Genomic DNA, 24,034 nt, shown 5'->3' on the forward strand with positions numbered 1-24,034 from the left:
AACAGTTTTTATTGAAATTAACTCATGTTACATTAAAATGGGAACAAAAATGCATTTATAATTACCTTTCTGCAAATGCTTTGTACCCAAGACAATCCAAAAACACCCCTGAACTCCATATTCTAACTTGAAGAGGGTTCCAAGCATGTAATAAAATCCAGAAGTGAATTTTATGACAATCTAAGACTATATTTTCCAGTTTCCCTTCAAGATAGTAAGAAGAGTAGTCCATGAGATATTTTCAGTATTTTGAAAGCACCAGTGGAAATTGTATATGTACCTAGCCCAATGTGGGCCAGCACAGGCCAGCTAAGACATTGAAGTTGCTTCTGGCTGAAATTATATCAAATCAGAAGAGAAAAACTGGTATCCCAGCTAATCTAAAGTTCTAGTGGTGGCAAAAAGCTCCAAGACTGCATTTGGTTTGTGTTTAGTACATACATACTGCTAACGAAGAAAAGAGTACCTTTTTCTTGCATACTCTAGCAAATGATTTAGGAGAGCTTGCACAGGACAGGCCTGTGTCATAAACCCCCTCTGAGAGCCTGGGAGCAGAGTCAGCCCCACCTAATTCCAGGACAGGCTTTTTTCCCAAGAAGGTCCTGCACTGACCAAAAGGGATACATCTACCAGAGAAAGAAACTATAGCTTAACCAGATGATCTTAAACAGCTGTAAATATCGAAGTTATTCTAACTCCATTTGACATTACATTCTGTGAAAGTTTTTCTGTTGACCAGAATCATATGGAAACTCAAGTGAAAGGAAATTACATAGTTAAACCATAAAGTTTTATATTCCTTAAGACATATTAACTCAGTTAATTCCAATAATATTTTTTCAGGACTTTAATTATATGAGATATATTACATTAAAAAAAAACTTTAACATACTGCTTTCACATTTCATATGATGATCTTGGCCTCTATTCTTCTTTGCAAAACAAAGAATAAACTTTGAGATTCAAATTGGACCTGGATTGAATTGCTCTAAACACATTATCATAGGGAGATCCAAACTCTCCTGCTTAACACCCAGGATATTCAGACACCATTTTCATCCCTTTCAGACATTCAAAGTGAGTTGAATCTCACTTAATGTCAGAGTAAGCCTTTAAAAGCAAAGAGCAGGAACTGTGCTGGATTTTGCATTTCGGTAAGCCAAATGGAAAAATAGAGACTGAAACCCAACAATGAGAATTTCTCATGCTTCTGCTTTTCTTGAAAATGAGCCTCCCCTGTTTGCTGGATGTCTTTAACCTTCAAACTCTCCTTTCCCCAACAGCCCCACTCCTTTAGAAGATACATGTTTACTTAGAGAAATCTAATTTGTGTTTTGTTAATGTGCGCTGTCTTTACTTGCTATATTACATTAAACGAGAAATAGAGTTACCAAAAAATCATCTTACTTGAAATCATTCATAAACTATCAACTGGGGAATCCATATACCAATTTCCTCTTTGCTTTATAACTATCCACAGCACTAACTTGACCTTTACCTAAACAGGACTATAATTGCAGTTAAGATTATATAATTTACAATAACAACAAAAAAAGTACTTTGGAGGAACTGCTACTGGGCACAAATGTCTCACAACCATTAAATGTATCATTCATCTTGAGAAGAAAATTATTCTTATCCACATCGACATTTTTAACATAAACTGTAGTACTCTCTGTTGGCACCATTTTACGTACCCATTAATCTCAATAGTAAAGTCTCAGTCTCAACCACCTAGTCTCCGAAGTTTGGATGTCACTACTGTGTACAATAAAAATTGTATATTCATGAACTCCATTTGTTTTATGTCCTTCTCTCTGTCAAAGCCTCCCAAGCAGCATATGCTTTGCTCTGTGGAGAATAAAATCAAATTTGTCTGTCTTGTCATATTGTCATCAAAGTGATAGTATCACAATTAGATTAACATTTTGTGAAGGAGCTGAAGGGAGGGAAATGAAATAGGAGCACATTATAATAAAATGCACTTAACCCTTTCAGTCACAAATCCCTTTTTCTCTTGCACCCGGAGGCAAAGAAGGCAATCAGACTCTAAAATAAGTGACACTGTCAAATTATTATGATCTATGTTGGAATCAAATAGGTCAGTTACTAGGCCTGCGAGGTACATTTTCATTTGAAGGGACCATTAAGATTTTGTGACAACAACAATCATAAGAAATAAGATGCTTTCTGGGGTTCTTTAAACTAATCAGTTTGGGATTAAGTCAGCAAGAATTGGTCAGAGTGTTTGGTGGTACCATTTGACCCTTAATATATTACCACTCATTGAAGTCTTAGGCTCCAAACTCAAGGAAAATTCCATGTTCTAAAATGGCTAGGTTGTCGGAAATTTATTATATTAAACTTTCTGTGTACACCATAGAAATTTTATTTTCATTTTTAAAAAGTACTATGAGGCTCAAACAGAAAATTTTGTGAGACGGAAGTGAGCCCTGAACAAAGAATGGACTACAACTGAATAGCATTTCTAGCATCAGTTATTCTGACAAGTTTTTCCTTTTTCCCATTGTGTGGAGAACAAAAGAACTCACACATGCAAAGAAAGGCACCAGTTAAAATGGAACTTATATCCTGTCTGCTCTTGCACAGAAAGGAGAGAACTATTTTCCTAGAGGCTGCCTCCACTAAGGCACCTCAGCAAGAACAGGAGGAGTCACCGCCCCACTCACTGCCCACTAGGGTGTTAGATGAGAGGCACCCCAGTGCCTGAGGCTGCCATGGGCCTCATGGTCTGCACTGACATTGGGAGCAAGGTGATCTCCTCATTACCCTTTTCTCAGAAAGGATGCAACATTTAGAGGATTAAGACTCACAGGACTTGAAGTATGTCATATCTCAGTCAGCCTCTGTTGTCCTCTGTTGTAGAATTATGTAACCTTTCCCCATCCCAGAGTCATCCCCTGCCTTAAACTCTTTTAACATCACAGTACTGAACAAGCAATGTAGCACTAAGTCATGTACCACACAGTATTGTTTTCTAATTAATTTATACTAATCAGTCTTACCCACATCTCCAGCATCATTGCCTATCAATTCCCTACAACTCTACAGGTCACATTATTTTCCTTGTCTCAACAGTTGCCTCTCACATACATGTCCATCCCTTCACACATGCTCTTACTTCTTAGAATGCTCTACCTGTTCCCTTCACCAGGGTTCACTTGGCTTCAGACTTGGCTCAAGTGTCATGTCTTTAAAGAAACCCCTCCTTTGGACCTTCGTGGCACCCTGCCATAATTTCCCCATAAAATTATAATGACTACCTGTATTTCCTTAGGCTATCAGACATCCAAACAGTAACTATTCTTTATCTCTAATGTAGAGACTATTACCTAGAACATAGAAAGTACTTATCAACTCAAAATAAAGAATAAATGAAAGAAGAGTCTCTAAACATTTATGAAAGACAATGATGGTCTCTAGAATACCAGAGATTTACAGAGGAAATATCTGTAAATATAATACAGATAATTGGTATTGTCTGTTACATAACAACAATTTATTTCATGTTTGGATTGGGTTATTTACCTGTATCAGAAAAGTACATGATACTTCTTGATTGGAGCAACCTATGTGACAAAATCTCTCATTTTATTTTTGTGAGGAGGAGAAGCATGAACTGAGTGCTGGTCCAACTAATAGGATATATCACTCGATAAACAAACCAACAAAAACCCTCAAATCATTTTGGTTATTTGACCACCATTTCCTGGAAGAGATTTGGAGTAGCAGGAGTAGTGACATATGGGAGTTGGTCTTGCCTTTGAATTCTTTATTACTTTAAATCAATTTATTAAATAGTAATAACAGTAATAATGTTTAAAATACTGAATTTACTCTAAACTTTGTATACATTAACTCATTTAATACTTGCTAGAACCCTTTGGGTTAGGTATTACTATTACCCTCACTTTATAGATGAGGAGACTAGGGCACAGTGTATCTGATGACATGTTGATCATATCTGGAGATAACATAAAGCTGAAATAAGGAGTTATCTATTGGATCATAAAAGCAGGTTTCAACAGAGCTCAGTAGACTGGAATAATGGGTGAAAAATTTAATTACTATAGTATGGAGTCTGGAAGAAGTTTGTAAGAAAATGAAATTGTATTAAAGGCTGGCAAAAGATCTGAAATAATCGTGCTTTTCAACTATATGAAAAATTTGGTTAATTTATTTACTGACTCTTATTAAATCCCCATTACTGCCAATACAAGCCAGGTAGATTTTTAATAGCATGCCTTCTTGGAGATGAAACTCAATAATTTGACACCAGATGCATCAGAAATTTCTGCACATGGAATTACTGAAGCCAATCCAAGTGCTATTACAACATTCCATTACCACATTCCAGGATAACCTGCCAAATTCACCTCTTGTCCTTCAACTTTGTCATTCATCATCCTTAATGATGGTTTCCTAGCCTCAGAATGAGCAGCTGTTAGGTGCCTATAGGATACCCTCCTCGGTTATTTCCTCTCAGGTGATGTCTTCTCACCCAAAGTATAGGAGGGAATTGAGGCAGTTTATCCACATTCAATACTACTTTAACTATCAACATTTAGATCATTTAGACAGGAGTATTTGGAACTTTTAGGGCACACTTTACATGGAAATTTGTAGCAACTCTCTACTTGATTTTTTATGAATGATCTACAAAACAAGCAATTTAGAATAAACTGTATATGTTATCAGACTTTTTTTAAAGAATATGATCCTTTTCACGTTATACTCTTCACTCCATCATTTCTAGTGAGGCTTCCAGAAACTTTATAATAACAAAGGTAGAAAACTTATATCCCACAACTAATTGTATAGATTAGACAGGTCAGAAAGTGGTGGTTACAAGGAACTCTCAAGAGTAGCGGTGAAACGGCAACAACATGAAGCAGCTCTCTTAGAACTACTCTTCAAACCCATTTGAAGAAATAGATAAAATGACAAATCGTTTCTTTGATTTTCAAATGATTTCATATTTATGTCTATGATTTCTTTTTAATGCAATTTGTTGTTATATTTCTAAGCCAAAAGTGTAGCCAAGTCTTTAAATAATTTTAGAAATTATGCTCTTTATTTCTCAAATATTTCCAACTGGGTAGTGTATAGCAAAACTGTTCCACTAAAAACTAAATGAGCCATTAAACTAAATGAATGCTACCATTTCTTTCCACCCATCCTCCCCAGTAGGAATTCTAATATCTATTTTAGGGTGTAGCATCTTATATCAATTATGATATCAAAAGAAAATAGATACAGGTTTGTAAAAAACATTTCTTGTGATTGGTAAGTTGTAGTTTTCAAGAAATTTATTCATTTAATTCAAGTTGATTAATACATTGGCATTTAGTTATTTTTATTATTCCAATACTGAATTTTCACATCTGCAGAGGCAGCACTTTTGTAATGATTTTTTAAGGAGCTTGGCCAACCCTTTTCCCACTCTAGCAACCATTTAACTGATAAAAATTATAAAAAGAAAAAAAAAATAAAGTGTCTAGAAATTGACCATGAAAATATAGCAAATAGAGAAACACTAATTGAAGAAAATCTGTTATCTCAGTAAGAATAACAATAGTCTAGTCCCCAACATCCTCCCTTCAGCCAGCAACATTTTATGGAAGCTCATCTCAGCTCTAAGGGGCTATGGTTTTACCCTGAAAGGGGCAGGCCATTGTTATTTTTCAGCCCAGCTCAGTGTTGTAGAAGTTCTGTTTTAAGTGATCATAACCCAAAACATTGGACTTCCTTTGCCCACTCAGCTCTTAGATTCAAATTTTTAAGTTAGTTTCAGTACGCATTCATTTATTGTGGCTTAATGTCAACACTTCCCCCTCTGCCATATTCCATACCCCTGTCCCAGCTAACTTGTGGAACAGAGGTTCAATGTCAGGAAGGGCAAATCTAGAAGACCAGGAGTTACCATTTCCTCTGTGTCTGCAGAGGTGTCATTCTGGAAAAAGTGGGCCACTGTCCACACCACAGCTAAAGTGCAATAATTCTGAGGTTATGCATAGGGGAGGAAAGGCAGACTGTGAAGAGCTCCAGAACTCAGCCTAAGGGGACTGATTTTATTTGGTACAGAATGTAGAGAACTCCATGCCTAACATCCTTGTCTAAAACAGTGAAAATCTTGGTGGACAGAAATTAAGAGGAGGCTACTAGCTGCATGAAACAAGCAATATCTCAGTGTAGTTAGATATTTAGAAGATAAATCCAGGGAAAGGAATAGCCAAGAAGAGCTTTGCTGGTATCACAGTCAACTCTGCAATCTACAAGGCTGAATGTAAGCACTAGGATGCACCCACACCATTGGGCCAATCAGAGAAGGACAAGGGGCAGATTTGAAAGTATTTCCCAAACCACTCACAGATCCGTTAGCAAGTGACAGCAGACTTACTGGTTCAAAGGGCTTCAGTAAAACCTTTGACCAACCACTGACTAAACAAGCTACTCTGGCCCAGAGGTGGCTCCAGGAAATTTAGAATTAAAAATAACCCACACTCATTCCTGACAGTCTGGAAGACTATTGCATACCCAAGACTGCATTCTCTCAAGCGTAGCCAGTGATAGCACTTTTGGGCTACTAGTTCCTGGCTAAATGCACGGCCAGAAATGTAAAAGCAGTCTCCAAGATACAACCGCATCTGATAGCAAAGGGGGAAAATTGAACAGGCTAAGGGGGTTTATACACAAACCTTGACCAGGAAGTGACTTTTAATGACCTAAGGTGACTCATAGGAAGCTAAGAGATAAAACAAGCAGAAAAACCTGAGGAGGGATATCACAGACTGAAAAATATAGGGAAAAAAACTTCACTGATTGGTTCAAACAGGCAGCAAAAAAATAAACGAACAGCTGAGCAAACAAGAAACAGCCCCACAGGTATGGAATCAGTATCCAGAGTTGCTTCAATAAATTATACATAATGTTCAAGTTTTAACAAAAGACATGCAAATAAACAGGAAAGTGTGAACCATATCAACTTAGTTTCTTAATTGTAACAAATGTACCTTACTAATGTTAGATGTTAATTATAGGGGAAACAGCTTGGGAACTCACTGTGATATCTTTGCAATGTTTCTGTACATTTTAAACTGTTCTATAATACAAAGTTTCCTAAGAAAAAATAGAACCAAATGGAATTATAGAGTTGAAAATTACAATAACCTAAATGAGAAATTTATTAGAGAAGCATGATAGTAGAAAGATGAGAAGAAACATAAAATTATTTGAAAAAATAATGATTAAAAACTTCCCAAATTTGAGGGAAAATACTAATCCACACATTAAAGAGGGTGAACAAGCACATCCTCCAAGTAGAATCAACTCAAGGAAATTCATACCTAGACACTTTATGGTCAAATTGTCTAAAGACAGACACAAAGAAAAAAATCTTAAAAGTAGCCAGAGAAAAATGATTCATAATGTACAAGGAAATTGCTGACTTCTCATCAGAAATAATGGCAGCCAGATATCAGTGAGACAACATATTTAAAGGACTAAATGAAAACTCTGTCAGCCAAGTATTCAGCAAAACTATCTTCCTAAAGGTGAAATAAAGACATTCCCAGATAAGCAAAATCTGAGAGAATTTATTTCTAGCAGAACTGCCTTAAAAGGAATATTAAAGGAGTTCTTAAGGCTAAAAGTAGCACCAGAGAGTAATTTGAATTCACACACACACACACACGCACACACACACACACACACACAAACCCTGCCCCCACCCACACATAAGCACTCTGATAAAGGTAATTATGTAGGTAATAAGGAAAGACAGCATAATTGCATATTTATTTCTCTTTCTTCACTTATGACACATGTATTTGTGATCTTCTGTCTTCTCCTAGCATATTTAGAAGATAGAAAATTATATAATGCAATAATTACAACAATGTACTATTGGGTTTATAATATATATATACACACAGTATGTGCAACAATAATATATCAAAAAAGGAGAAAAAATAGGGAGCCATATGAGGTAATTTTTCTATATCTTACTGAAATTAAGTTGGTATAAATCTGAAATAGATTTTGATGCAATAAGATATGTACTGTAAGCCCTAGAGAAACCACTAAGAAAATAACAAGCAAACAAACAAAATGTAATGTCTGTAGGATCTATAGTGATATCTCGTCTTTCATTCCCAATAGTGACAAAGGATGTTTTCTCTCTTTTCTTTTTCCTTGATCAGTCTGGCTAGAGGTTTATTAATTGTATTAATCTTTTTAAAGAACAAATTTCTACTTTGTTGATTTTTTTCTTTGACTTATATTTCATTGTTTTTCATTCTTATCTTCATTATTTCCTTTATTATAGTTACTTTGGGCTTAATTAGCATTTCTTTTTCTAGCTTCTTTATGGTGGTAGCTTAGATAATTGATTTTGGAACTTTTATCTTATCCAATACAGTCATTTTAAAACAATGAATTTCCTCTAAGCACTTCTCAGGGTGTTCCCTCAAATTTTGATATGTTGTGTTTATATTATCATTCATACATTCATCAATATCATTCATACATTCATGTTCCTTTTTATTTCTCTTCACTTTCTGGTCATCTTATTATATGTATATGCGTGTACTTAATGGTGTCCCACAATTCCCTGGAGCTTGTTAATTTCTCTTTATTCTTTTTTTTTCTGCTCTTCAGATTGCATAATCTATATTTATCTACAAGCTCTTTGATTCTTCTGCCAATTCAAATCTACTGTTGAGCTTCTCTAGTAAATTTTTCATTTAGGTTATTGTAATTTTCAACTCTGTCATTCCATTTCATTCTGTTTTTTTCTTAACAAACTTTTTTTTTTTTTTTAAATTGAGATGGAGTCTTGCTCTGTCACCCAGGCTGGAGTGCAGTGGTGTGATCTCGGCTCACTGCAAGCTCTGCCTCCCAGGTTCACGTCATTCTCCTGCCTCAGCCTCCCCAGTAGCTGGGACTACAGGTGCCTGCCACCACGCCCGGCTAATTTTTTGTATTTTTAGTAGAGTTGGGGTTTCACTATCTTAGCCAGAATGGTCTCAATCTCCTGACCTCATGATCCACCCATCTTGGCCTCCCAAAGTGCTGGGATTACAGGTCTTAGCAAACTTTTTATTGTAGAACAGTTTAAAACATACAGAAAAATTGTAAAGATAGTCCAGTGACTTCCCATTCCCAGTTTTCCCTATTACTGTCTAGAAAGAGATGTTATAATCTTCAACTATGATTCAGTTTTGCTTGTCTGTAAGTCAAAAAAGTTATGTTATTAGATTCAAACATATTTAAGATTGTTATGCCTTGTTTGCAAATTGACTGTTTTGTCATTATAAAATGACCCTTTTTCTCTGTCAATAGCACTCTTGAAATATACTTTGATAATAATATGAGCTTGACAGTCTTGTGTTTAGTTTCAGTTGGTGTAGCTTTTTCTGTCCTTTTGCTTTCAATTTGTTTGTGTTCTTCATATTTTAAGTATGTATCTTGTAGGTAGTAAAAAGTTGTCTTATTTTAATTATCTGGTAATATTTGCCTTTGAACTGAAGTGCTTATTCCATTCATATTTAATGGATTATTGATAAGATTTGGTTAAATTTACAGTCTTTCTATCTGCTTTATATTCATCCACTCTGTTCTTTCTTCTTTCATTACACCTTTTGGAAATATTTCAGATTAAACAAATATTTTAGTATCCCATTCTATCTACTCCATTGGCTTTTACTCGTATCTCTTTGTATTTTTTAGTGGTTCCTCTAGAGATTCCAATTTGTGTTTTTAACTAATCATAGTCTACCTGGAATTAGTATTACCCACTTCACACACAGTGTAAGAATCTTGTAACACTATATTTTCACTCAGACTTCTTCCCATCCATTGAGCAATGTTATTATGTATTTCACCTCACATGACCTGGACCTTACCCTAAAATTTTGTTATTTTTTTTAACAAGTCTACTCAAGTTTTTAAAATTTGAGATAAGGAAGAAAATATTATTTTATAATTACCATTTTCAGTGCTCTTCTCTTCCCAGATCCAAATTTTTCCTTCAACTTGAAGAACCACTAGTAGTATAGTTCAGCCGATGACAATCTCTTAGCTCTGATACATGGAAATATCTGTAATTTACCTTCATGTATGAAATATATATTTATTCAAGATACAATTTTAGATTGGCAATTTCTTTAATACTTTAACAATGTACTTTATTTTCTTCTGACCTCCATTGTTTCTGATGAGAAATCATCTATCATTCTTATTGCTATTCTCCCGTATGTAATGTGCAGTAGTGAGATGGTAGATGTTTAACAATTGGTTCTCTGTGGGGGAAACAGCCTGATGTGCAGTGTTTGCTGATTTCCACAGTGTAAATGCCCTGACTGTGGCCAATTTCAAGGTACCAACATCACATCATAGAGCGCAGAGTTTAGATTGTGAGTATAGATTGTGGCATACACAATCAGCTCTCATGAGTCAGTACAAACCAGCTCCAGCATACTGTGGATAATGCATCTTTTTTTTTTTTTGGACTGATTTTAGAATTTTTATCTTACCCTTGGTTTTCTGCAGTTTGACTATAACGTGTTATTCTCGTAGTATTTATTCTGCTTGGGGTTTATTCAGTTTCTGAATCTGTAGATTGCTGTTTTTGAATACATTAGGAAATTTTTAGCCAATTTTTTTATGTCTTTATGTCCCATTCTCTTTCTCTCTTTCCTTTCTGGAACTCTTTGATATATTTTAGACCACTTGATACTCTCCTACAGGTCACTGGGGGGCTCTGTTCATTTTTTAAAACTTAAAATACTTTCCAATTGGGATCATTTCTACTGGGTCCCTTCTTCTGCTATGTCTAATCATTGGTTAGTTGCATTAAGCCAATTTTTAATTTCAAATATTATAACTTTTAGTCCCAAGATTTTCAGTTTATTCAGATTTTACAGTGTTCATATCTCATTGAGGATTTCCCACCCTTTTATCCATTAAATTCATCATTTTTGTAGATTCTTTAAAATATTTACTATAGTTTTTTGTTGTTGTTTTGCAAAATGGGGATAACATTCATCTGACAAAAGTATAAGAATTTAAAAAAATTAATGCATGTGAATCAGCTATTATAGTATTTGGTACAATATAAATATTAGTGTCCCTCCCAACCATAAGATAATGCAAAATGTAACAAAAGATTGTTCTTATAGAAAAAAAAAGTGTTCAAAAGGCTTTTCATATAATTTAATTTTTAAAGACTGTAAAATGTTAAAGTCAATGTTAGAAATCATCTAGTTTAACTCCTTCATTTTATTGGTGAGAAAACAGATACAGAGTCACCATCCCCTATACTTTTAATAGATTTTAAACTTTAGGATAAAAACTGTTCCTGAGTTTCCAAGGCCAAGTACAGTAGATCATAATAGGTGCTGGATAAACATTTATTAAATACCAGAATGAAAAAATGTGATAATGAATTGTCAAACATCATATTTACTATGTTTTAATGAACAAAATGCTATGCATTGTGCCTTATTTTATGCACCACTAATAAAGAAAAAGCACTGTCAGTTAAATTACAATATGTCATTGATCATAACCATCCTGTTTTCAGGGATATTAAAAGATGACCAAATACCTTATTCAGCCCATATTGCTATAACAAAGTACCATAGACTGAGTGGCTTAGAAACAATAGAAATTTATGTTTTACAGTTCTAAAGGTTGGAAATTTGAGATCAGGGTGCCAGCATGGTTGAGTTCTACTGAGGGCCATTTTCTTTTCTTTTCTTTTCTTTTCTTTTCCTTTTTTTTTTTTTTTTTTTGACAGTTTCACTCTTGTTGCCCCGGCTGGAGTGCAATGGTGACATCTCAGCCCACCACAACATCTGCCTCCCAGGTTCAAGAGATTCTCTTACCTCAGCCTCCTGACTAACTGGGAATACAGGCTTGCGTCACCATGCCTGGCTAATTCTGTATTTTTTTTTCTTTTTTTTTTTTTTCAGTAGAGACGGGGTTTCTCCATGTCGGTCAGGCTGGTCTCAAACTCCTGACCTCAGTTGATCCACCTGCCTCAGCCTCCCAAAGTGCTGAGATTACAGCCTTGAGCCACCGCGCCTGGCCCGGGCCATTTTCTAAGTAGCGGATGGCCAACTTCTCATTATGTCCTCGTATGGCAGGAAATGAACTAGATGGCTCTCTGACCTCTTTTTTTTTCTTTTCTTTTCTTTTTTTTGAGATGGAATCTTACTCTGTTGTCCAGGCTGGAGTGCAGTGGCGCGATCTTGGTTCACTGCAAGCTCTGCCTCCTGAGTTCAAGCAATTCTCCTGCTTCAGCTTCCTGAGTAGCTGGGACTACAGGCACATTGCCATCATGCCTGGCTAATTTTTTGTATTTTTAGTAAAGACAGGATTTCACCACATTAGCCAGGATGGTCTCGATCTCCTGACCTCGTGATCCGCCTGCTTCAGCCTCCCAAAGTGCTGGAATTACATGCGTGAGCCGCAGCACTTGGCCTCTGGCCTCTTCTTATAAGGGCATCAATTCCGTTTATGAGGACTCCACCCTTGTGACCTAATTACCTCCCAAAGACCTCAACTCCATACACCATCACTTTTGGATCAGGGTTTCAACATAATAATTTGGGAGGGGGGAGGGCACAAACTTTCAGTTCACTTGCATCAAACATGTCTTAGAATCTATGATATAAAGGGTAAATTAGTGATGGATAGCTCTCCATCTCTTGATTCCTAGTTCCAGGCTCTTTTTATAATATCACATCTTAATCATTCAATAAAGACTTTTATTATTCTCAAAGATAATTAATATTAAAAAATTGTTCTTTTAAGATTTTTCTATTCAAATGAAAATGCTCATTAACTTTAAATCCTGATGAGTTTATATCTAAAGATTTGTTTTTTCTTCAAATGATTTCCAGACAAAAGAAACATGATTTTGCATATGACACATAGATAGGCACTTGGTTAAAAAAATGAAATGAAAGGTGTATCGAATCTGGAGGGTAGATGGTAAGAAACAGGGAAATGGTAATTGGGAAACTACAAGGAAAACATTCTGCCAACTTAAGTTTTGCCCCAGTTGCCCTGGGTTACTCTAACTTGTTTACCATAGATCCTGGAGGCAGAGAGAAAATTTTCTTACTAAAAATTATTCGATAGCCTAGAGAAAGTGGTCCTGACGTCAGATTCCATTCTTTTCTAGTCATTGATTATTATGTGCCAAGCTATTTTCTTAACTATAGTCCAAAAATGTATCCACAACTTTACGAATGCACAAAGAAGCATTTACAGCTGCAATAATTACAGTAGGCCACAGACTACACAAAAATGTTGTTGAAAAGATAACTAGAAAAACCAAAGGAATGTAACAATTATTTGAGAGGAAAGATTTCTGTGTATATACTCAAGTCAAATTGTAATTATTTACTCTAAAATCTACTTTTACAAATAATCTAAAAATGTCAGGCATAGCACTAGGCACTAGAAAACATAATCAAATGTGAGTAAGGCACAGTCATTGCCTGAGAAGCTCACTTCAGTAGGAAGGCAGATGTGGACAAAGCCAGAATGTAACACACAATTGCAAGAACAGACATTGCTTAAAAGTGCCTTTAGGACAGGAGAGGGAGCAAATAATTCTGCATTCCTAGGGACTGGAGTGGAAATTCATAAATTTGAGAAGACTACAATCAGGAAGCTACAATCCAGATGAATCTTGGGTGTCTAAGCATTGGTCAAATGGGCAAGATGGAACGTGCCAGTCTAATTTTGAGTTTAAGGCTTGCAAACGAAAATGTGGAAAAGGCACAGCACACCGTCTGTTTCGTGATGCATACTGGACAATGTTTCTGCAGTTTATATTCTCACTGTTTGTGGTTCACTTTCCTCCTCCCAGAAAATGTTAACATGCTTTGGAAAACAACACTCTGCAATATATTTACTAAGTGTCCATAGGATAACTATTTTTATGTATTTCATCTGGACTCATTGGACATCTTACAACACAAGACTACAAGGACTTTCAAATATCTACTGCTATCACATGGCTCCACTTGCTTGGTGTCTTAGTTTCTTAGTTTCTGCTGTCTTGTTTCTGGTATAAACCACTAACTGTATCTGCACCTGAAATGTTCAAGGACATGCTGTTGACACAATGGTGTCTAGAAGCCAGATAGACAGCTTCAGGCCAGAGAGCTGCTGTGGAAAACTGTCTACATCCACCTAAATTAGAACTGACAACTCAACCCTGCATTTATAAGGCAAAATTCTTCAGTATGGAACACTGGAACCTAGCTAGAGAAAGAAACAGAGCAAATTGAGTTTTTCTGTTTGTTTTGCTTTGGGGCACCTCCTTTGTTGTCCTTTGCATAAATGTCTCTTTGTTTTAAAGGAAAATATTTCTGATGTTAAATGATTAATCAAAAGTAGTTACTCCATTTTAATGTCCAAAGGGACTTGACTGTAGCACATGGTGAGTGTATGTGCCACAGAAATAGGACGGCACAAAGACTTCTGAAGTATGTTACCCCCTCACTGACTTGGTGTATAGCTTTTACTACGTAGAATTTGTGTTGTGTAAAAAGTTGAGTATTACCAATGTGTAGGATGCATTAATAAATTATTACCTCTTAGTTTATGCTAATGTTTGGCTATTTTACCAATGGTACTATGACTTTTGATAGATCTGGAACCAGTTCCCCCAAAGCAGGGTGCCTGCATCCACAGGATTTGTGGGAATCCTTTAACTCAAGCTTGTCCAACCCATGGCCCGCAGGCTGCATGCTGCCCAGGATGGCTTTGAATGCAGCCCAACACAAATTCGCAAACTTTCTTAGAACATTATGAGATATTTTTGCCATTTTTTAGCTCATCAGCTATCACTAATGTTAGTGTAGTTTATGTGTGGCCCAAGACAATTCTCCTTCTTCCAAGGTGGCCCAGAGAAACCGAAAATTGGACACTCCTGCCTTAGCTACAGATAATAAAATAAGAATCGTAACAATACAACTTTTATTTTTATTCATTTTATGTCTAAATTGTCAGAGGAAAAAGCCAGGTGTGATGGCCTGCCTGTAGTCCCGGTTACTTGTGATGCTGAAGTGAGAGGCTCACTACTTGAGCCCAGGAATTCAAGAGCTGCCTGGGCAACATAGAGAGAGCCTATCTCCAAAAAAAAAAAAAAAACAAATAAATAAACAAAAAATTAAGCTTTGCTAACCTTTAATACAGAGATGGATACCACTTGCCCTTTTGGTTCCTATGTGACATGTAGAACCTGCCACATCCTGAGGGAAGAGGTGAAAGCTCTACGATGCAATGGTGGACAGCACATCTCTCAGGCCTTCATTTGTCAGTTTACATGCTTCATTTCAGTTTACATGCTACAGGATGTTATCAATGTCATTAATTTTATAAAAACAATTCTTTTTAATAACCTAAATTTTTTTTTAAGATGATACCTTCATAGTGTATAAAATCCAAACCACTTCAGAGCATAAAGTATGAAAAATCATCCTCCCATTCTGGTTTCCCATCCCAGTCCACATCCTGGAGATGATCAGCAGTACTAAGCTTTTTTTTGTTTTTTTGTTTTTTTTTTTTTTCTGAGACAGAGTCTTGCTCTGTCGCCCAGGCTGGAGTGCAGTGGCACGATCTCGGCTCACTGCAAGGTCCACTTTCCGGATTCACGCCATTCTCCTGCCTCAGCCTCCCGAGTAGCTGGGACTACAGGCACCCGCCACCTTGCCTGGCTAATTTTTTGTATTTTTAGTAGAGACGGGTTTTCACCATGTTAGCCAGGATGGTTTCGATCTCCTGACCTCATGATCCGCCGATCTCGGCCTCCCAAAGTGCTGGGATTACAGGCGTGAGCCACCACGCCTGGCCAGCAGTACTAGTTTCTTATGGTTCTTCTAGAGATATACTATGCGTACACTACAAGCTGGCATTTCTCCATATTTGCCTTCTAACCCACTCTCTTTTTATTTTATTTTATTTTATTTGGAGAGAGGGTCTCACTCTGTCACCCAGGCTGGAGTGCAGTGCACAATTATAACTCACTGCCACCTCGAACTCCTGGGCTTAAGCAGTCCTTCTACTTCAGCCCTTTCTTAGTAGCTGGGACTAAAAGCATGCACCACCACACCTGGCTAATGTCTTTCTCTTTTTGTGTGTGTGTAAGATGGGGTCTTACTGTATTGCCCAGGCTGGTCTTGAACTCCTGGGCTCAAGTAATCTGCCTACCCTGGCCTCCCCAAATGCTAGGATTACAGGCATAAGCCACCTATGCCCAGCCTACCCCTCTCTTTTATAATAAAAATAGTTGCATCCCAAAACATTTTACATCTTAATTTTTTTATTTGCTATGTTGTGGAGATAGTTCCATATCAATTTGTAAAGACTTTTTGTGCTCTTCTTAATGGCTGCATAATATTTTCATTTTTTATTGTAAATTAACAACTTATAATTATATAAATTTATGGTAGTACAAAATAATGTTATGACTTATGAACATTATATGAAATAATTAAATCAAGTCAGTTAAAATATCCATCACCTCAAATACTTAACAATTTTTTTTGCTAGAATATTTGAAATTTACTGTTAGTAATTCTGACATGTACAATACTCTATTATTAACTATATTCACCATACTGTGTAATAACAAGTGATGAGCATTTGGAGAAAAGGGAAAGTTTGTACACTGTTGGTAGAAATGTAAATTTGTACAGCCATTATGGAAAACTGTATGGAGGTTCCTTAGAAAACTAAAAATAGAATTACCATATGATTCAGCAATCCCACTTCTGGGTATTTACCCAAAAGATTTGAAATATTCCTTTTTATAGATATGCCATGATTGATGTAGCAGTCCCCAAGTGATACATATTTATGTTGTTTCCAGTCTTTTGCTAGTGCACATAGCATTGTATTGGATAGCCATGTTTTATGTGCCATTTACACACATGCTCCTATGGCTGTTGGATACATTCTTAAGAGGTCGAATATCTGGATCAAAAAGTGTGTGCATTTGTAATTTTGAAAGATACTGCCAAATTATCTTCATAAATGTTGTACCAATTTACACTCCCACCAGCAATGTATGAGAGTGTCTGTTTCCTGACAGCCTTGCCAACAATAAATACCTTTGCATAATTGGAGCTTGGGATTGAAAAATGAGCATCATAATTTAGTAAGATGAGCCAACAATGAACTTCTTCCATTTGGATCTATCTTTCTTCATGAGATGCCTCTTTCCCAGCAATGACATCCCCTTAAAACTCTGCTAAAATAAAGGCTTAAAAACCAGATCTTCAAATAACTATATTACAGAGAATTAACAAAATTTCTTTCAAAATTAATGAAGCATATTTAACCACAGTTCCTATTATATTATACTCTTTATAGCATCAGGAAATAAAATAAAAACTATTTTTAATGTTGTTGATCTTATCTATCTTATCCCTTTTAAATTTCTATTTTATGTAGGTTTTATATGTACATACTATATATATACACACACACATAGTTTATATATGTTTTATAGTAAACATACTCCTAGTATATTAGAGTATTATACAAATTTCAGGTAAAAACTTTTATGTAACTTTTACGTAGTTTATACATGTTTTATAGTAAACATACTATTAGTATATTAGAGTATTATATAAATTTCAGGTAAAAACTTTTATGTAAGGGAGTTGTACAATACTTTTTTGCTGATGAACTCTAGGACAAAAACTTTTTTGGTATGTATATAATTCATATACTCTAAATGATTTATAAAATAAAGAATGTTTAAAATTAGCAAGCATTTAAAATACATAACTCTTTCCTCCAACTCTCTTTCCCCAGGCTATATGATTCTGGCTGGAAACTGAGGAAAAGGCTCAGTTATTATTACTCATGATCTGTAAGGACCAACCTAGACTGGGCATCAGCTATCGCCAGATTTCCAAAAGAAAAATTTTTTTTTCTCTCCTCAGGGAGGATTATAATGAAAAGTCTACAGTCTTCGCTCTTCCCTAAGCAGGCAAGTTGAGCAAGAGAAAGACTGGCCCTTTTCATTTGGATGATACCACTGGTGAGGCGGATGGAGAGGTTGGTGGCCTTCCTGCATAAAGACCATGCATTGCTCCCAAGGCATTTCTCTGTGAAGTCTCCTGACAGCTGCTCCTGGAAGCTGCTACTCTGGCCGGGGCATCCTTCCCCAGCAGCCATGAATGCTTCCCCTCTTGGCAGCAGCTCCTGATCACACCTCCTATGGCAACCAGTCTTTCTTCTAGTTTATGGATTCCTCAGTCCCTGGACCATTCAGTGCAACCACTGAGGAGCATCTTAGCTGCACACTAAACACAGCTCTTTAGGATCAAAACCATTTAAAAACACTTTTTGTGATTTTTAAACTTGGAAAACATAGAAAATGATAAAGAAAAAATTAAAATTAGCCATAAGAAAAAAACAATTAATCATGTTATAATTCAGAGATAACTACTATTAATCTTTTACCGTGATTCCTTTCAGTCTTTTCTCAGTATGCAATATAATATTTTGCATAATGGGATTACATAGTATATACAGTTTTGCATTTTAATTTTTGCTTTCAGTGGAATGCCATGAATATCCCCCACGTCATTGAAAGCACTCCCCAAATACCTTTTTGATGACTATTTAATAGATCATTGTATGGCTGACTCTCATTTAGGTAAGCCACCACTGTTGAATGCTTGGCTTATTTCTAATGTTCTATTCTAATTTTAATTAACGCCTTGATACAATGAATTTTTGCCCAAATTTCAGGTTAATCCCTTACGATTAATTCCTGACTGTCGCGGTACTGTATTGACAGCTCTTAATCCCTGGTCATGCAACATTGCAGCCAGGGGCTCTGTCTTACCAACTCACCCTTAGTTGCTCTTATTCACTGCTGATTTCAGAGAAAAAATGATAACTTGATACTGATGTAATTTGAATTCTTTAATCACTAGTTATATTGAATTATTTTTCTTAAATAATTTTTGTGTGATAAAGTAGTATAAGCTCATCAGGAAAATGTCAAAATGGAAACGTATAAATAAAAATCATTTGTAACTGCATAACTAAGAGATATATTTCCCATTAATAATATTTTACTTTTTATGATTTAAATCTTATTCCGATGAGAATTTATATGTATTTTACATAAACGGATCATATAGTATATATAATTTAGAAGTCTGCTTTTTATTGACAGCGTTATTCTTATTCTTGAAAAAACTGAAAATATAACTTTCCAACACAACTATTTGAAAATAGTTACATTATTTCCTATGCATTGAATGTAAATAATTTATATCTTACCATCTTTTTAAACATCTAGTTATAATTTTTGTTATAAATATCATATTGTATTATTATTTAATTAGCAGCTATTTATTACAAATAAAGTTGAATTTCAAAATGCTTCCACTGTACTTTTGCACTATAGATTGCCAGTTTATATCCTATCTCTCATTTTCTAACTGAAATTAATGTCTCTTATTTATAACAGCTGTTATAGATTTTAAATATATTAATCCATTATCAGTCAGATTTATTACATATAATTTTCACATTTTAGTTGTTTGACTTAAATTTTCATTTGTTCTACATCCAAAACTTCTGAATTTTTATTTGGTCAAATTTATCCATGCTATCCTTTGAAACTCTGTTTATTGTCCGTATGCATTTTTAAAAAGTGTTTTGTTTTCTAATCCAGATAAATATTCAACTATGTGTTCTTCTATTTTTTTTTATTTTGATTTTTAGTGCTTTTATGTCTACATTGAACTATTAAATTTGTGCAGAACTTGTTTTAGCGCATGGTGTAGGAAGATGGGCTAACTTTTCTCCAAATAACCCACTTCCCAGGTTTTCCTTTTTAATTTGAGAACGTTTCTTTTATACAGAGAAGTCATTATATGCGATGAAACTCATACGTGGTGAAAATTCCATATATACAGGATTTTCCAGGATAATCTTAACTGTACATGGCTTTCACCATATATAGTAAAAAAAAAAACCTCTTATATAGCACCCTGAATATACAATATATAGTCTCTATAAATTCAACACAGCCGTCATCTTCTCCAGTGTTGGAACAATGGATATTTTTTAATGTACAGCGTGATGTGAACAAGTTAGCATGGGTTAGTGTTTTTGTTTGTTCGTTTGTTTGTTTTGTTTTGTTTTGTTTTTTTGAGATGGAGTCTTGCTCTGTCGCCCAGGCTGGAGTGCAGTGGCGCGATCTCGGCTCACTGCAAGCTCCACCTCCCGGGTTCATGCCATTCTCCTGCCTCAGCCTCCCGAGTAGCTGGGACTACAGACGCCCGCCACCACGCCCGGCTAATCTTTTGTATTTTTAGTAGAGACGGGGTTTCACCGTGTTAGCCAGGATGGTCTCGATCGCCTGACCTCATGATCGGCCCGCCTTGGCCTCCCGAAGTGCTGGGATTACAGGCATGAGCCACCGCCCCGGGCCAGGTTAGTGTTTTTTGAGCTCTAGAATAATACTCAACATAAGAGTTCCACACCATGGGAAGCTCAAAGGAGCTGATATTGAAGAAACATGAGGTTTCTATGTCTCTTTCACACTTGTTCACTCTGGGGCATGTGGTGAAAGAATGCAATGGCGGACACTGCAGATTCCCCAGTTCTACTTAGGTCCTATGTGCTCTCCAGCTCAGTCTAAGTGTTCCTCTGTTTCTCTCGTTCCTTTAACATAAGTTGAAGATGTGTATGTTGTGACACTACCGTATCTTCTCAGAAACCTCTTGAGACCCTCTAGCTGTGAGGTGAGCTGACACTTCACAGTATCACACTTCCCTGCGTTCTCGTGCTGTTCCTGAGCCGGATCTCAGGCTCAGTCCTCAAAAGTGAGTCCCGGTGGTCTCTAAAAGTATTCTCCAAGCCATGGAGTTGCATCCTAAAATCCGTCACTTCCCTGAGTGTCATATTAAATATCTGAAAAGCACTCTTCAATGGAAATAGGATTCAAGCCACATATTAATTTTTAATTTCCTAGTATCCACATTTAAAAAGGTAAAAAGAAACATGTAAAATTAATTTTAATAATAGATCTTATTCAATCCAATAGCTCAATCATTTCAAAATGTAATCAATGTGAACATTATTGAAACATTTTACATCCTTTTTAAAATACTAAGCCTTAAAATCTGGTTTTTATTTGACTCTTGCAGCACATCTCAGTCTGAACTAGGGATTTTGTAAGTGCTCAGTAGCCACATGCAGGTAGTGGCTACTATATTGAACAGTGCAGATCTAGAGGACTTGCTAACAATCTTAAATTCATCATTAAATTCAAAAGTGTCTGTGTGCTTTATGTAAGTGTTCTGGATATCCTGTATTTTCCAAACAAGGTTAGAGAACTAAGCCTCAATGATCCCATGCTACACCATTTAAAAAGTAAGTCATAGTTATTATTTCTTATAGCTTATTTCTTTTACTTCTCTTCTCTCCTGTGTCATTTCTTTTCTCTACAACCATATCCTTCAAATTCTGTTTTCCAGAGAGCCTATCACTCTGTGTTGGGCACAGGCAACCCTAGATCAGGGGAAATGGATGAGATGCTGAGATCCCAGGTAGAAAGCTCTCAATAAAAAACAAGAGTCAGAAACATTAAAACTTTTTTCCTTTCCTCAATGGCTTCAAATATATTCCCATCCAACCCCAACATGTCTCCCTTTCCCCAGTTCCAATAGGATGAAAGATTTAATTTTATTTTTAATCAATATATATGTGAAAAAATCTGCATTTTCTGATTGCTGCTTATTTTAGGGTTGTAAGCATTAGTAAATAATATATACCTTCAGTGGTGGCCTGGTTTTTTAAAAGAAGCATGCAAATGTGGCTTTTGCTGGCATTGTTTAAAAATGAATAGAATGCTCTCAGTAAACTTTTACATTACTCTGCAACATGTTTTGTTAGAAAAGCCTGTCGTAGTATCTAAAATTGTGTAAATCATCAGTTTTTAATCTGGCAGGAAGTAGATAGTGGCCCATTAAACTTTCGTAATTAAATTTTCCCTGTACTCCCCCATAGAACCATTATCTGAGTTTTCTAATTAACACAAGAGGAGGGAGTCAATTCAGATTGATGGGATCTAGAGCCATCCCCTTTCATTTTAATGACCTTTAATAAACTTTTATTACTATTGATATTGATAATTATAATACACCCTTTAATTCTGCAATGTGATTCTAAGGACCTTTTCAAAAATTGCAAAATTCACCTTTAAAGCTAGAGTAGGCAGAATTATTATATTCCTAGAGGCTGCGCATTTAACAGAGTGACTTTAAGTCAGCCGAAGAGTAGATAGGCGTTGAGTCAATGGCCTTTCCTTTACTTGAGCCATAGTGCTGGACCTCTGTCTTTACACAGCCTCCACATTCCACAGGACAGCTCTCGCGAGCATGGCAGTTGGGCTAAGTTGGGAGGTGGTTTTTGAGAAATAATAGGTGGAGCCTACTAAATTTGTTTTGTTTACAATTGGAAAGGCATTGAGACCAGGAGGCCAGATGCCCAGGAGGATAAGTCATTAGGCAAGCAGGCTGGTTTCCCAGACTGTTTTCAGGAGATCTTGCCAGAGTTTTACATAATTCTACATCCTCTCAGAGCTACCATTCCTATCATTGGAATTGATATTTCCAGGTGAGAAAATAAATTTCCCAACCTAAGCACATAAGCACTGGGAAGAACATTTCTATTTTTACTTTTAATTTCCTTCAGAAACTGGGGTACTAAGAAGATAAGTTACCAAGGTCATGTATATAGTAAATGATGGAGCTAGAATTTAGTTTATGCTATTACTCATCAAGTTATGCTGTCTGCAAAATGGCAATGGGTACCCCATGTTGGATTTCTAGTGCCTTGGTTAATGAAATAGTAAGTTGGAAAAATATGAGATCTACCAAACTCAGAGTGTTTAGGAGATAATTAATGGTATGGTTTCATAATCCCTTTATTGATCTAATGGGAAATAAAATACTTTATTTCATAGAAATGTTGTGAGGATTAGATAAGATATAAAACATGTTTAGCATATGGTCTAGTTCCATAAATGTTACATTTCATCTTATTATAAATATTGTTTCCATAGTATCTTACCTATTATTATTTTCAAAGTTCAGATGTTTGGTGCTTTGACATCTCAACATATGAACAAAAAAGTATGTATTAAAAATTAAAGTCTATATGCTCTTAATTATAGAGCTGCTTAAAGAAGACAAAAATAGAAGTCTAGGGGCTGGGCACAGGGGCTCACACCTGTAATTCCAGCACTTTGGGAGGTTGAGGTGGGAGGATCTCTAGAGCCCAGGAGTTCAAGACCAGCCTGGGCCACATACTGAGATCTCATCTCTACTAAAAAAAAAGTTTAAAAATTAGCCAGATGTGGTAGCACACACCTGTAGTCCCAGCTAATCGGGTGGCTGAATTGGGAAGATCACTTGAGCACAGGATGTCAAGGCTGCAGTGACCTATGATCATGCCACTACACTCCAGTCTGGGTGACAGAGCGAGACCCTGTCTGTAAAATATATAAATAAATAAATAAATAACAAAAACACATAAAAATCTAATACTTACCTGTCAGGGGACATACTATGATTCCAAAGGTGTTTTTTCCAGGGCTAAGCTCATCCACTGCACTCCAGGTATGCTGACCCTTGCGATTTCCCCAAATGCTGGAAACTTGACTGCATGATTTGTGGTAGTAGAGCCCATGTTCATGTTTACCCCTGAAAAAAAAAGTTTTAATTTAAAAAAATATTTTAATAAAATAAAATAAGTCTAGACTTACCTGAGAAGACATAGCAAGGACCCATTTTAGATAACAAATATAAGATATGATCACTGAATTCAAATATGTTTACAATCTACCTGTTACAGTAATCTAAGGATGAGGCTTGTACAACTTGCTCTTATATAATAGCAGGAAAAACACAGGAGAAAGGAAAAATCAGACAAACTTTTTCTTTTTTGAGAC

The 24,034-nt window shown here is 35.9% G+C and overlaps 1 non-coding gene across 1 annotated transcript; it reads left to right on the forward strand.

Annotated features, from left to right (window-relative positions):
- The first annotated feature begins 23,626 nt into the window (after positions 1 to 23,626).
- LOC123570640 (U1 spliceosomal RNA) lies at positions 23,627 to 23,789 on the forward strand. The gene has a single exon (XR_006694921.2). It is a non-coding gene; the product is annotated as a U1 spliceosomal RNA (small nuclear RNA).
- Positions 23,790 to 24,034: the final 245 nt, after the last annotated feature.

This window comes from Macaca fascicularis, chromosome 1 (assembly GCF_037993035.2).
Source record: "Macaca fascicularis isolate 582-1 chromosome 1, T2T-MFA8v1.1".
Taxonomy (NCBI): domain Eukaryota; kingdom Metazoa; phylum Chordata; class Mammalia; order Primates; family Cercopithecidae; genus Macaca; species Macaca fascicularis.